Genomic DNA, 13,259 nt, shown 5'->3' with positions numbered 1-13,259 from the left:
AACTTATTTGTGAGAAGGAGAAACAAACCCTCAGCACATCAGCTGGCAGAATAAGCACTAACAAGCAAACCAGTATCAGACATATTAAATGCTTTGGGAAAGTACTAAACTAAAAATCATGAATGCCCAGTATCTTTCAGTGTGACAACTTAACCACAGCACTGTGTGATGCTGAGGAATTCCTCTCTGACCACATTACCACGATGAGTTGGTGCAATTATTACCAATAACGCAGGGTGCAGTGGTGTTTTAACTTCTATAGAGCACTATAAAACTCTAAAGTGCTACATGTTGTATTTTTATTACTAGTGTTACAATGCTCTTTATTTTTTAGCCAGAAAGCTGCAGGGAAGTCTTTGAGAAGGTTTTAATGTACCTGAGTGTATAAGATAGCCACAATACAAAAATCATAGAATTATAGAATTTTAGGGGTTGGAATGGACCTTGGTTCAAGTATGATGATACAAAAAAGCCCCACTAATGCAATTCAAGACTGTTGTCTGGAAAAAGTAAGAAACGATTGTTCAAAGGTATTTGAATATGTACTGGGGAAAGTTAGGACCAGAGAGAAAGTATATAAGGCCCTATCTTTGGGTCTACTCAAAATCTTCCTTTTTGCTTATCTTTGCATCAAGCATATTTCACAGCCCGCGATCTGGACCTGTAGCTACATAGATGTGTATTTTCTAAATTAAAAGTCAGGAATTACTGAAGACTATTCAGGAGAATGTTTACCCTCTGCATACCTTTTCCATACTAATAATGAATAACCTCATAAAGAAAATGCTCAGATGCTTTGATTTATATTGCAAGACAGCAGATCAGAAGAGAAAATGATTGTTCCAAGTAAAGTACAGCAAGGAACCTAATACACCTGAAAGAAATATCAATTGCTTAAACAAAATTGATGACACAATTTTATTTAAAAGGCTTTAAAAATGGAAGTAACACCTGTAGTCCCAAACCTGACTGTCCTCGTGAAATAATAGCAGGGCCTGTTTCACAGGTTTGCGTGGGGGTTGGTGATTTGTCTTGTTAATCTTCCATAAAGAGTGACTTCAAGCTGGCTTATATGGCTTGAAAGCCATTTAAAGCCATCTTTAAAAAACAGAAAGGTAAGCAGTGAGAATTTGAGTTTATTTAGCTCTCTGTGAGCTTAAGGAGGTTTATAAATTGGTTTCATCTCATTTAGCAGCTTCATTAATACAATGGCTGAGCGTGTTGTAAACAACATGCTAATCACATCACGTAATGCTAAAATAAGAGGGTCTGATGGCATTAATGAGAATGGAGATAACATATATAAGAAACCAAACAAACCCCCAAAACTAGAGAGGATGAAAACATTGTAAGAAAATACAATGATGAGCTTTGAAAATTGTTGCAGGGAGAGCACTGGCAAAGTCAGTGGAGGGCAGGCTGAGCTGACAGAAACAGGCGTGTCCAAGCAGCCCTGCAGGTTACACCAGACAGCGATTTTGAGGAGGTTTCACAATGTGATGTAGTAGCACAAAAAGGATGTAAAATTCAGGCTACTACCGTGGCATTTCTCTTCTAATAGAGCAGAGAAAGCCACTTTTGACAGCTAAATCTGTCTCAGTTTTCATTCCCAGTAGGCATGCAGCACACTGGCATAGATTGGAGCGAACTGAAATGGAGGGTAGAAAGAGAGAAAAGGTCTTAAAGGTTGTGAGGAAAACATTAAACTATTAAGAGGTTTTGAATTTTCCCCTTCACAAATGCTGTGAGAGGGTAAGTTTGGAAACATTAGATAAAACATGATGGAGGAAAATGAAGGATGGGGTTGGCAATGGGTATATTTTTTTGATTGAGTCAATTCATTCCGGCCAGAAACCGTTCGAAGACTCTTGTAGAAGAATGGTGGCAAATTAGAAATGGATTGTGGTTCTCTCTGCTAGTCCCATGGAGAAGGGCTTCATTTTGCAAAGGCCTTTTGCCAAACGGTATCTCCATCAGTCACAACAAAAGAGTCAAGATCTGAAAGGAGAAGATATGCAGCTTCCTTTCAGAATTATGTGCTCTCAATAATTCCTAAATTATTTCATGAACAGTATTCATCATGAGGACTGGGGACTCATTATCTGCATTTTCACAAGAATTCTGACCAACATTTTAATAATGTGCCATTCTGAAAGCTGACACTCAAATCATATTAAACCGTATGAAATGTAAAGCCACAAAGTTCACTGTTTAGCACAAAGTACCATGACCATTACACTTTGATACTCCCTCATCCTGCCAAAGCATCCTTTAAATTGTGTTATCCCTGACTCTATTTCAAGGCTTTCCAGATCTTCCCTTTCAACCAGTGCTTAAGGTAATGGCTGCTACTGAAAACTGCCTTGATTATGGACAATTTCTGGCCTAGTTTCTAAAAAATATAATAACTACCGCAGCCCCAGCAGGGTCTGAGTGCACTTCTTCCTTGCTGCTGCTGTTATCCTCTGAAACTTTGGAGTAGTCATGTTGGAATATTAACCACTCTTTATGCAGAGGAAGAACCATAAAACTTGATTAATAATTTTTTTAAATTATTTTTTACGTTCTGAAGGGCTGAAACCAAAACAACATGCTGCTCATCCTTAATTTTATGCACTCAGATTTGCAAATGGTGACTCACCAGAATTAAAAGGCAATGCAACTCTGGCTTTTGAGCCAAGATAAAAAGCCTCATATGCTGCATAAATCTTGGGATCCTACTAGAAAACAACATAAAAGTGGAACTGAGAATGCTCAGTCCAGCCAGCACAAAAACCAGTATCAGAGATTTCCCATCATTATGTACCTAGAACCCCTCACTCCTCGGAGCCTGTTCCTGTGGCAGTTACCCATGATGTTTGAAATAAACACATGTACTTGACTCATCCCTGCATTGTAACCAGACTTCCTCCTGCATGGCACCTCCAGGTGCTGCTCAGCTCTGCACAGCATCTCCAGGGCTCCACCCTGCCAGACTACAGCCCACAGGATTTCTTCTGGGCTCTGGTTTTGGGCTGTATCTAATGGGTTCTGCCCAAACACAGAAGTAGAAACAAGAGAGCTCCAGCACTGTGGGCAATGGCATGGTCCTCTGAGTCTGAAAGAGCACAAAGGCAACGAGCCATCCCACTTTCCATCAGCTTCCTGATACCTGAGCAGGCATCCACGTGTTCACATACCTGCCTGCATGCACACACGGTGTGACAGCTGTTCAAAGCCAGAAAAAAAGTCATGGATGGATTCTGATCTCTTTCCTCTCCAAAAGAGAACCATTTTATGCACTGTTATATGCACTACATTGTCAGAATCTATGAAAAGCTTCATCTTGTTTATAAATCAAAACAAGATTGTTTTCCTAATTACATTTACATCACTTTGTTTTTTAAATTTTCATCACAAACAGGGCACATCTTCTGGAATGACATCAAGGACTCTAATGACATAGAAAATAGGCAGATACCTTCGCAGAAATATTGACTTGTGATGTTTGTGTGCAATAAAAAAAGCTTTTTTTTTTGTCAGAACTCTGAACATAAGGGATTTCAATCCAAGACAGGAAGCAAAAAGAAATTTTTTCTGAACAATTATTTTATATTCATAATCAGGGGGAAAAAACGGCAGAAAAGAAAAAAAAATTAATTTTAATTAATGATCTTTTCTTTTAAGCTTTTCTGACACTGGCTCAGCCTTCCCCATTCTACCTCTCCTTGCACTGAATGCTGCCTGATCACATGGCCACAAGTCAAAATGAGATCAAATAACTCAGAAAACTAAAATTGAACTTTAACCCCTACCTCCTCCCCCTAGTTATTTCCCCCCTGCACTGGCAGGAAAAAAAAAAAAGAAAAAGAAAAAAGCCATATATAGCAGAAGTGTTTCCCTCCCAAATGCTGAAGTCAAACAAAAAATGGGGGTTGGGGGGGAAGTACGTTCAGTTTGACACAAAGACTTTCCTTTTTGCAGAGCTCTGCCAGGCAGATTATCTGCAACTAGAAGTAGAGCATTTAGAATGAAGAGCAGAAATAGAAATGTAGGGGTGGGGACTGTTAGCTCAGAAGAGTCTTTTGTCTGGCAATACTGTGACTAAAGATAATCTTTGTTTATCTTGTATGTTTAACTTGTGTCTTGTATATCCAAAGTGCTGGAAAAAAATGTGGAATTACAAGTGAGTAACTGAACAAACCCATAGCACAGGGTATAATTTCTAGGCATGGTGAAGGAAGGAAAAACAAACTCAGCGGTTATTATACCATATTTATTTTTTTTCTTTATAATCTCTCCTAGACTTGTGGCACAATAATGTTACAATTAAAGCATAGTTTGACTAACAATTTCACAGCAGAATGAAACTAAATTATGTCACATTACTAATACAGCAAAGCAAAGCTGTGATGCACCCTGGCTACGCAAGTACAGCTTACAGCTAAAACTTTATAGAGATGAAGGAGTAAGCTCAAGGCTGCCGAAAACTGAATAGGATTTAAGTATTTAGTGTCACCCAATCAGTGAAATATGATAATAATGAGTCTGGAGGAGTACACTGCTTTTTAGTCTCCAAAGCAAGGCGGACATGGGGGGAACTGTATTTGAGCTCTTCAGGGATAAAAGCTGCAGCAAAATTCTGCACAGCTAAACTACACGTTCAATTGCAGCTGCTTATTTCTCCTCTGTGTGATTAGAGCCTCCCATTTCCCTCATTACAGGCTTGATATTATTGAAGCAAAGCCAACAGCAAGTTAGCAAGCCAGCAGGGGAGCAAATTGATTATACACTTAGCTGTGGAAAAACTGAAATTCTTTATTAAGGGGAAATGAAATACAGTTAATTTATGCTTCAGCTGAACCCCTCCCACACTACACTTACTCTGCTGGTACTCTGAATTTTCTCTGAAGCTACAAGACAGCTGAGAAATTACAGAAGCTTTATTGATATAAAAAGAAGTCAGGCCTTCAGTGTCTTTTAAAGGATTTTTCTATTACTAATTTTCATAGCTCACTCAGTATATAGGACGATGTGGCATTAAAGTTGAAAAGAAAGACAGGTGGAAAGCATTTGGGTTTATGTAGACTGGAAGATTTGCTATCTGTCTTTAGCTGGTGTTACAGGGCAGTCCACAAGCAAATGTAAACATCACCTTATCAGTAAAACAGCAACTCAATTTTTCTGGTATTTCAATTATAAATCTCTTTCCCAAAATGTAGAAAATAATCATTTGGGACCTGAAGTCATTTTCTGAGAATAAGAACATTCTAGTTACTTTATTTCTGACAAGGACAGACTGAGAGATAAAGTTTGTTTCTAAAACAAGACCTTGCAGAAGACAACATCACGCTTGCTCCATCCCAAACAATTACATCCAAGCAGTTCAGATTTTCCCTATACAGCTAAAAAGTGCTGAGAGCTCATGAGCAGAAAATTCCTCCTGCCCCACAGCCCTTTGCTCTCCAGCCCCAAACATCTGTCCTTGGTGAAGCCCTGATAAATAGAGCTCTGGATGGGATCCTACCGAGGAATGTCCTCTCTTCAACAGCTGGCACCTCCCTTTGCTCTCAGCAGTGTGGGCCCAGGCCACCAGCCACCCTACTAATGACAGTCACTGCTTCTTTTAATCTGTTTTTCACTGTCCCTTTCATCCCCTGGCAGGACAAAGGATACACCCTTTTCAGAGGGCACCTTGGCTTCTGCCCCATGAGGCATGAAGGATGCTATAACTTGTGGAAGATTAGCAAGAGTCCACACAAGGGTCCCATGGAAGGAAATGCTTAATGAGACTGCTTTGCAGGAAGGGAAAATACCATATAACACACCTTTAATAAAAAGTGTGACTTCATCAGGATTCACAGCCTTATTCAAATTGCAAGAAGGAGCAGCCATCCAACTGCTCCCTCAGGTAGACCTTCCTGTGTTTCATTAGCCTTTCTTCTACATTTTCTGTATTTCTGATGCATTGTTCATGTTGCAACATCCCTGTACTATATTTTTTCTCCCAATCACTGATGAATGCTTTGAGATGTCTCCTTGGCTTTCAGACACGTATTCTATCAATTTTCTGTACCTGTCAGTGACTAAGATTGTGCTGGTTTTGGCTGGAGTAGAGTTAACTTTCTTCATAGCAGCTGGTATGCGGCTGTGTTTTGGATTTTTGCTGGAAACAGTGTTGATAATAGAGAGATGTTTTACTTATTGTTGATCAGTTCTTGCACAATGTCAAGGCCTTTTCTACTTCTCACTGCACTACACAAGCAAACAGGCTGGGTGTGCACAAGGAGCTGGGAGGGGGCACAGCTGGGACAGCTGACCCCTACTGAGCACAGGGATATTCTATAGCATATGGTTCAGTATGAAAAACAAGGGGAAGAAAGAGTTAGAGATGGGACATTCAGAGTGATGGCATTTGTCTTCCCAAGTCACTGTTACGAGTGATGGAGCTCTGCTTTCCTGAACATGGCTGAACACCTGTCTGCCCACAGGAAGTGGTGAATGAATTCCTTGCTTTGCTTTGCTTGTGTGTGCAGATTTTGCTTTACCCATTAAATAATTTTTATCTCAACCCATGTGTTTTCTCACTTTTACCCTTCTCATTCTCTCCCTGGTCCCCTGGGGGGGAGTGAGCGAATAGCTGCATGGGGCTTAGTTGCCAGTTGGGGTTAAGCCATGGCAACATTCAATGGTGTTATTAGAATAAAAGTAATCAAGCTTGATTTGCACTAAGCAGTTTAGCAATATTAGTACTAAAAGAGAAGTAAAAATGCACATTATGCTTTTATTTCCTGTTACTCTCCTCACCCAAGAACTGAAGAAAATGAAAGTCTTCTTTACTTACTGCTATATTATCCTCTGACTAATCCAAGGAAGGGCTAATAAATGAAAGTGAAAGTTTGCACACAACTTAAAATGCAGAAGAGCTTATTTCACTGAAGGCTGGATGTTTACCAGGAAATGAGATGGACTCAAATTGCCCTTGTGACTGCTGGAGACATATACTCATCATAGATACCATTGAAGTAATATGGAGGAGGAAATAAATTGTTTGAAAGGACAGTGCCAAGACTGGCAAATCTAAAATTTACTACACAGTCATACAGCAGCTATTTTGGGAGCCACAATCACCTCTTGGAAAAATAAACACATTTCCACAGAACAGCAATTCAGTATGTTGCACTTGGCCATCTTGGCTGAAGCCAATGGGGTAATGACTTTTACAAGTGGCAAAAACCGGTCCCTTAGCAAAAACAATCCCTAACCTCATGAAATACAGAATATTTTATTAAAAGAAAACTAAGATTTAAATGTATTTTACCCATATATATATATATATCTAAATAGTTGTTGTTAATGAGAAAACTTCTACTAGGAGAAAGACAGTAAGTCTGCAGTACACAAACTGACATAAATAATCATTGACATAAAAATGCTGCTTTTATGCTGAAAGGTGATTTTCAAAAAGAAGCCAAAAATGTCTGCTTAACAAAAAATTGAGACAGATTTCCAAGAAATTTTCAGTGTCATTCTGAACAAGTTCATTCCTAATCCATAGCAGCTGTTTTAAACAGCATTATTATATATGATGCAAAAGCACCATAAGGAAACCTATCACCTAAGCACACTGAATACGTAGTAGCTGTGACTGAGATGTATAAATTTATGTAATTGGAGTTTATATATATTTCATATATATAAAAGATACAACTCAAAAACTTTCCATTTTGCAAAAGGAGCATGGCAAAAGACTGCAAAAGAACTAGGGCTCTTCTCAGTAACCTAAGGTAAGGGCTATGAAAAATTCCTGTTGTGAAAATCAGTCCTCACGTGCCTATAGAGGCTCTTCAGCTAAGTGGTGTCATCTTAAGGCAAGGGCTTGAATTCTAGAGCCTGAGCAATGATTTGGAGAGCCCCCATTATTTGCAATAGAGCTGTCAGACATAGCAAACACTATGTGCTTTCATAGTATATGACCAAAAAAACCCGCCATGGCACAGAAAAGCACAGTGGACAGAGCTCTTGTGTTAGGAACAGGTTGTTTTTCTGGGGACAGATCTGCATATATTTAAGGGAATTGTATCACTAAAAGGATCAGGAACAGATTGCCCAGAGAGGTTGTGAATTCTCCCTCACTGGAGGTATTCAAGAACCGTCTGAACGCAATCCTGAGCCATGTGCTCTAGGATGGCCCTGCTTGAGTAGGGAGGTTGGACCAGATGACCCATTGTGGTCCCTTCCAACCTAACCCATTCTGTGGTTCTGTGACCTATTCATGTGCAACAAATCTGACATTGGACTCCCTGTGAACAGTATGAACCTTCATCTTCAGCACAATGAAGACAACCTGATCCCCCACTCATGGTGCATGTGCCATTAACAATCTGAGGCCTTAAATCCCCTTGGATTTTGGTCAAGAATTCACAGGTCCGAGGTCTCTAAAGTCCTTTAGATGAACCTGTTACTGGTCTCAAATATGAAATAAAATACAATTCACATACTTTGAAGGTAGAAAAAACCTCTTTTGTACTACAGACAACAAAGACAGGTGATTGATATCACAGACTGAGTGAATGGCATAGCCAGAGCCCCTGTCCTAGACAAATGCATCGTGTGTTACAAAGTGTTGTTTCCTCATACTTTCACAGTTGCTTCTAATGCTATTTTGCTAATAAGCTCCAAATGCTTCACAAAGATTCATCAATTTCAAAAAACCATTAATCTTTTTGAGTGTATTTTTCTGTGAAGCCAACCTGGAATCCTAAAAGGAACATTTAGGAAATTGGCCTGGTTAGTGCAACAGAAGGGCAGCTGGCATCAAGAAGAGTGACAAAAATCAAAGCATTTGAAAGTCATCTGTGAGTTTCAGAGATCTGTGGCCTGTGAGTCCTGTTTACTGCAGCTTTAAGACATAACATGTCATTGTTCCACATCAGAGAGCATCCTACTGCAGCTGCGAGCAAGAGGCATTGCTGATACCAACCACTGCTTTGTCAGGTGTATGAACCTGGAGTTAAATAATTTTATCCCTAGGTCATTCTTCGAGTCATTGCAGTGTAGAGAGGTGCCTTTCCATCACCTTGCTGACGGTTCGATGCTCAACAGACACTCCTTTTTATCTCTGCTGAAAGTGAAAACACCCCTTAACATAATCCCTTGCTGTAAAAAAAGTGAATTTTTTTTAAAATTTATTACAGTTTGAAAGATCATATAAGCCTACTTGTATGAATATAAACACAGTATCAATGCAAATTAAAAGGATTCTGAAATGAAAGAGAGAGGGAGAACAATGCTTTACCCTTGTGATACTATTTTATGAACATCACCTCTTGAGTGAGGCTGATGCACTGTGCAGCAATCTGGGCTGTTTTTCTATAAGTGGAAAGTTACTTAAGTAGGGTGTCTCTGCAGAGATGAAGGATGCAGCAAAGAGGTGGAGATTTGAAAAGCCAGATCAGGTTCTCAGGAAGAATACAGAAACATAAGAACAGGTATAGGAATTTGGAGACTTTTTTTTAGCTTTACATTAAGTCCTTTTAGCTGCCACATTGCTTTTCTACCCTGTATAGAATCAACTTCAGCATTTAGAGCACTAGAAGAGCTGAGAAGCCTTAGGCAACTGGAAAACAAAACAAAAAAGTCAAAATGCAAACCCAAACTGTCTGAAGCAGCATAGCTATGTTGATTCACTTGGAATCCTAGGTAATGCATCCCATCAAATCTAAGACCTTTTATGGGCACCCAAATTGAGACCCAACAGGGAAACAGATAAAGGTAACTAAAATTAAATAAATGAGGGGAAAGAAGAAAATTTGATGCAGTAATAAAACATAGGTCTTTGTTAAATTCCCAGATCTACTCTGTGAAAGTTGTATTTTGGGGTACGAGTACATCGAGTGTTGAAGAGGTGTAACCTCCAAACCAACAGGGACATCATGAAACTTTACACTGCTGTTTTTTTCCATTGGTGTAAATGTACAAAGTGAGAACATGGAAGACTGGAACAAGAAGAAAACGGGCAAAACTGCCTGTCATTCATACAATTAATTTCTATAAGCTTTATCTTGCCTAGGACTAGAGCAGGGAGTAACTGTTCAGTGTGTTTTTGAACAGCAACTGGAGATGAGCTAGGATAGTCACAGCATTAAAGCATCCAGCTGACACTTGAACAACATGTCTAAAATGAGCATATCCAGAAGTACCTAGTGGCTGAGGAAAAAAATTCCCTGCTTTTGCATTACAAGTCCTATTTTTAGATCACTGGTATTTTAAAAAGGTTTTCAAGAAGAGTGGTTTTTTAAAAACAGGCAGAATTTACAGAATGAGACCAAAATGTGAAGCGCTGGATGACTGTGGGTGAAGGGAGAGACTTTGGCACAGGCTCCTCAGCAAGACAGCCTAGCCCAGACTCCTGGCCAGGCTCCAGCTTTGGAAGCTGTCCTCACCCTCCTCCAAGATGACTATCGGCTCCTCTTCCTGCTCGAAGCTGTTGAGCAATAAAGCTCTGAGTTGTCAAACTGATACTGCTCTTTCAAGCAGAAGTGGCTGTGGTTCAGTCATTGGTGAAATAACCCTCTCCATACTAAAACTCCCTGAGCTACTCTGGAATTAAAAATGCAATTATAAATGCAACAAATTTGTTTTGCTAAGCTTTTTGTTGAATATTGCTTTGTTGTTATCTTTACATTTGTGATGTCTCATTAACAATGACTGACCACATGACACTGGAAATCTTTCACTACAAACAGGAATGAGGTTATGCACTTAACAGCTGCATTTTAGTAGCATGAGCAAGATTATGAAAAATGGTTTTATTCCTTCATTGTGTCACCTCACTTAAGCAAAACGAAAGAGGGTGTGCAAACACAACAGAAGCACTTAAAGCCATGGGACTGGCAAAGCTGAACTTGAAAGATCCCTCCTCCCCCTGTGGAAGCACTGCTCTCATCGTGCTAACATTTCTTCAGCATTCCTAAAAGTGAACAAGGATTTCCTTTGAGTACTGCAACTAACCCTCTCTTGCCCATCACCCACTATTTTTTTTGTTTTGGGGTGAGGTTTTCTTTTGTGTGTGTGTGTTTGGTTTTTTTCTTTTTGGTTGTTGAGTTGTTTTTTGGGGGGGTTGTTTGTTTGTTTGCTTGGGGGGGTGGGGTTTTTTTTTTTGCTTGTCTTCTAGGGAGATCAAAACTTTGCACCTATAATGTTTTGTTTTCCAAACTGAATTCAAACTTGTAGTCACCAGCACCTGTACCTCAGCACCTGTATCTTCTGGCTGTCTTCTTGACTATCCCATTAGAAAGTGTTTCTTCTCCATAACATTTCTTATATTGCTAAAACATTTCTAAACCAGCATTACTCCTTTCCATGTTCTCCAAGCGATGCTGTCAGGAACTTTCTGGTAGTGTGTCTGTGAATCAAAGCTGCCATTTTATAGAGAAAAACAAACAGTAAAGGTCTAGCTTGCCTCTATCTTTCTTACAACTAGTGCATTAATACAACAAAGATGACTGTAACAGGAGGTGTGTTCCTATGCTCTCTCTCCTCACCACTGCCTTCACTACATGAGTGAAAGCCACACTATCATAGCTGCAGCAATATCAAAGTGACAGAGGACACAGATCCCCTGGTCCAGTGTGCTGGAGGGGATATGCATTTTCAGAAAGATCTGAGTCACATGAACTACCATGGTAATTTCATTTCCTACAAATGGGTTGTAAAAGAGAGAATGGCAACTGAACTAACCATGCCTGAAGTTGTGCCAAGGGAGGTTTAGAATGGATGTTAGGAAAAATATCCTTACTAAAAGGGCTGTCAAGCACTGAAACAGGCTGCCCAGGGAAATGGTTGAGACACCATCCCTGGAGGTATAGATGTGGCAGTAAGAGACATGGTTTAGTGGTGAGTTCGGCAGTGTTGGACTAATGGTTGGACTCACTCTTAAAGGTCTTTTCCAACCTAAATGATTCCATGTATCTGTTACTGAATTAAACACTCATCTCTTGAGCAATCAAGCATCCATGAGAAATGAGAGAGAGAAACAATCAGCTAAATAGCTAGAAATAGGTAAAAACAACTTTTGTACAAAGGTTTTTCTGACTAAGGCCAAGTTTCTCTACTATATATATGTAAAGTAAAGCAGATCAAAACTACCCAGTCTTTCTGATCTAAAGCATATTTCTCGTTGTATTACAAAAAATTTCTTCTTTAGGACACACCCACTGGGTAGTTCCAGCATTTTTGGTCATGTTGGCTGTCAAAAATGCATAGAGCTTTGTTGGTGGGAAGGACCATTTTCTGTTTCTAGGCTCAGAGTCTTATTATAGCTTAGATCAAACCCTGTAATAAAACCCTCTAACAGCCGCCAGTTCTATCATATGCAAATACTTAAACTTCGTCTGAATCCCCTAGCCTAATTGACCATCTACAGCCTTACTTACATTGAGAACATTGCCAGAGGTGCATTTGTTCCTAAATTTCATATTTTAGGCACAGATACAATTTAAAATTCAGTTGTTGTATTCTCTTATAGCAGGAAAAGGACTGCCTTAACATGACAAGCTCACAAGAAGCAAATTAGGATATGTGGTTGTTGTCTGAAAACTGAGTTTTAAACAAACAGACTCTCATGGTTTTGGTTGACAACTTCTATGAAAGCTTGGAAAGGGTGTGCAGCACTAATAGGTGCACTTGTAAGAACCGAAAAAACAACCCATCCTAGACCAAGTTGCCTCTGGCCCTTCCCTTTGCCCCCCTCCAAAAAGAGATATAAACTCCTCTGGAGGAAGAGGGCTGGGTGGCCAGAGGCTGCACCAGACTAGCAGGGGCTGCTGCAGCTGTGCTACTGCAAAATACATGTCATTTCTCATTTTTGCCAGAGAAGAGAACCCATGAACAGTGACAAGGCTGCCATTAAGAGTGTGATGTCTCTGTATTACAGACCAGCTCTCTAGTCTGCAATCAACAGGAAGATATATATAAAAAGAAAAGCCAGGCAAGATCCATTGCATGAAAACAAAACACAAAATGGATATAAAGAAAAATGTAACAGAAGAATGGCAATGTCTTTCATTTATAGCACCACCTTTACAATTCATTTTAGCCTTATTCACTTGGTAAATTAAGAAAGTGCACATGGACTCCAGGTGGAGATGGGATGAGTACATATTGACAATAAGAGTTTTCTGTTAAGCCATGTCACTGTCTGCTGCCAGACCACTGAGGTTTTTTTTATTAAGTGGCTAGATAAGGATGCAGCAGATAGTCTTCTAACCCAGACCTGT

This window comes from Acanthisitta chloris, unplaced genomic scaffold (assembly GCF_000695815.1).
Source record: "Acanthisitta chloris isolate BGI_N310 unplaced genomic scaffold, ASM69581v1 scaffold17463, whole genome shotgun sequence".
Taxonomy (NCBI): domain Eukaryota; kingdom Metazoa; phylum Chordata; class Aves; order Passeriformes; family Acanthisittidae; genus Acanthisitta; species Acanthisitta chloris.
Note: the sequence above shows the minus strand (reverse complement) of the source record.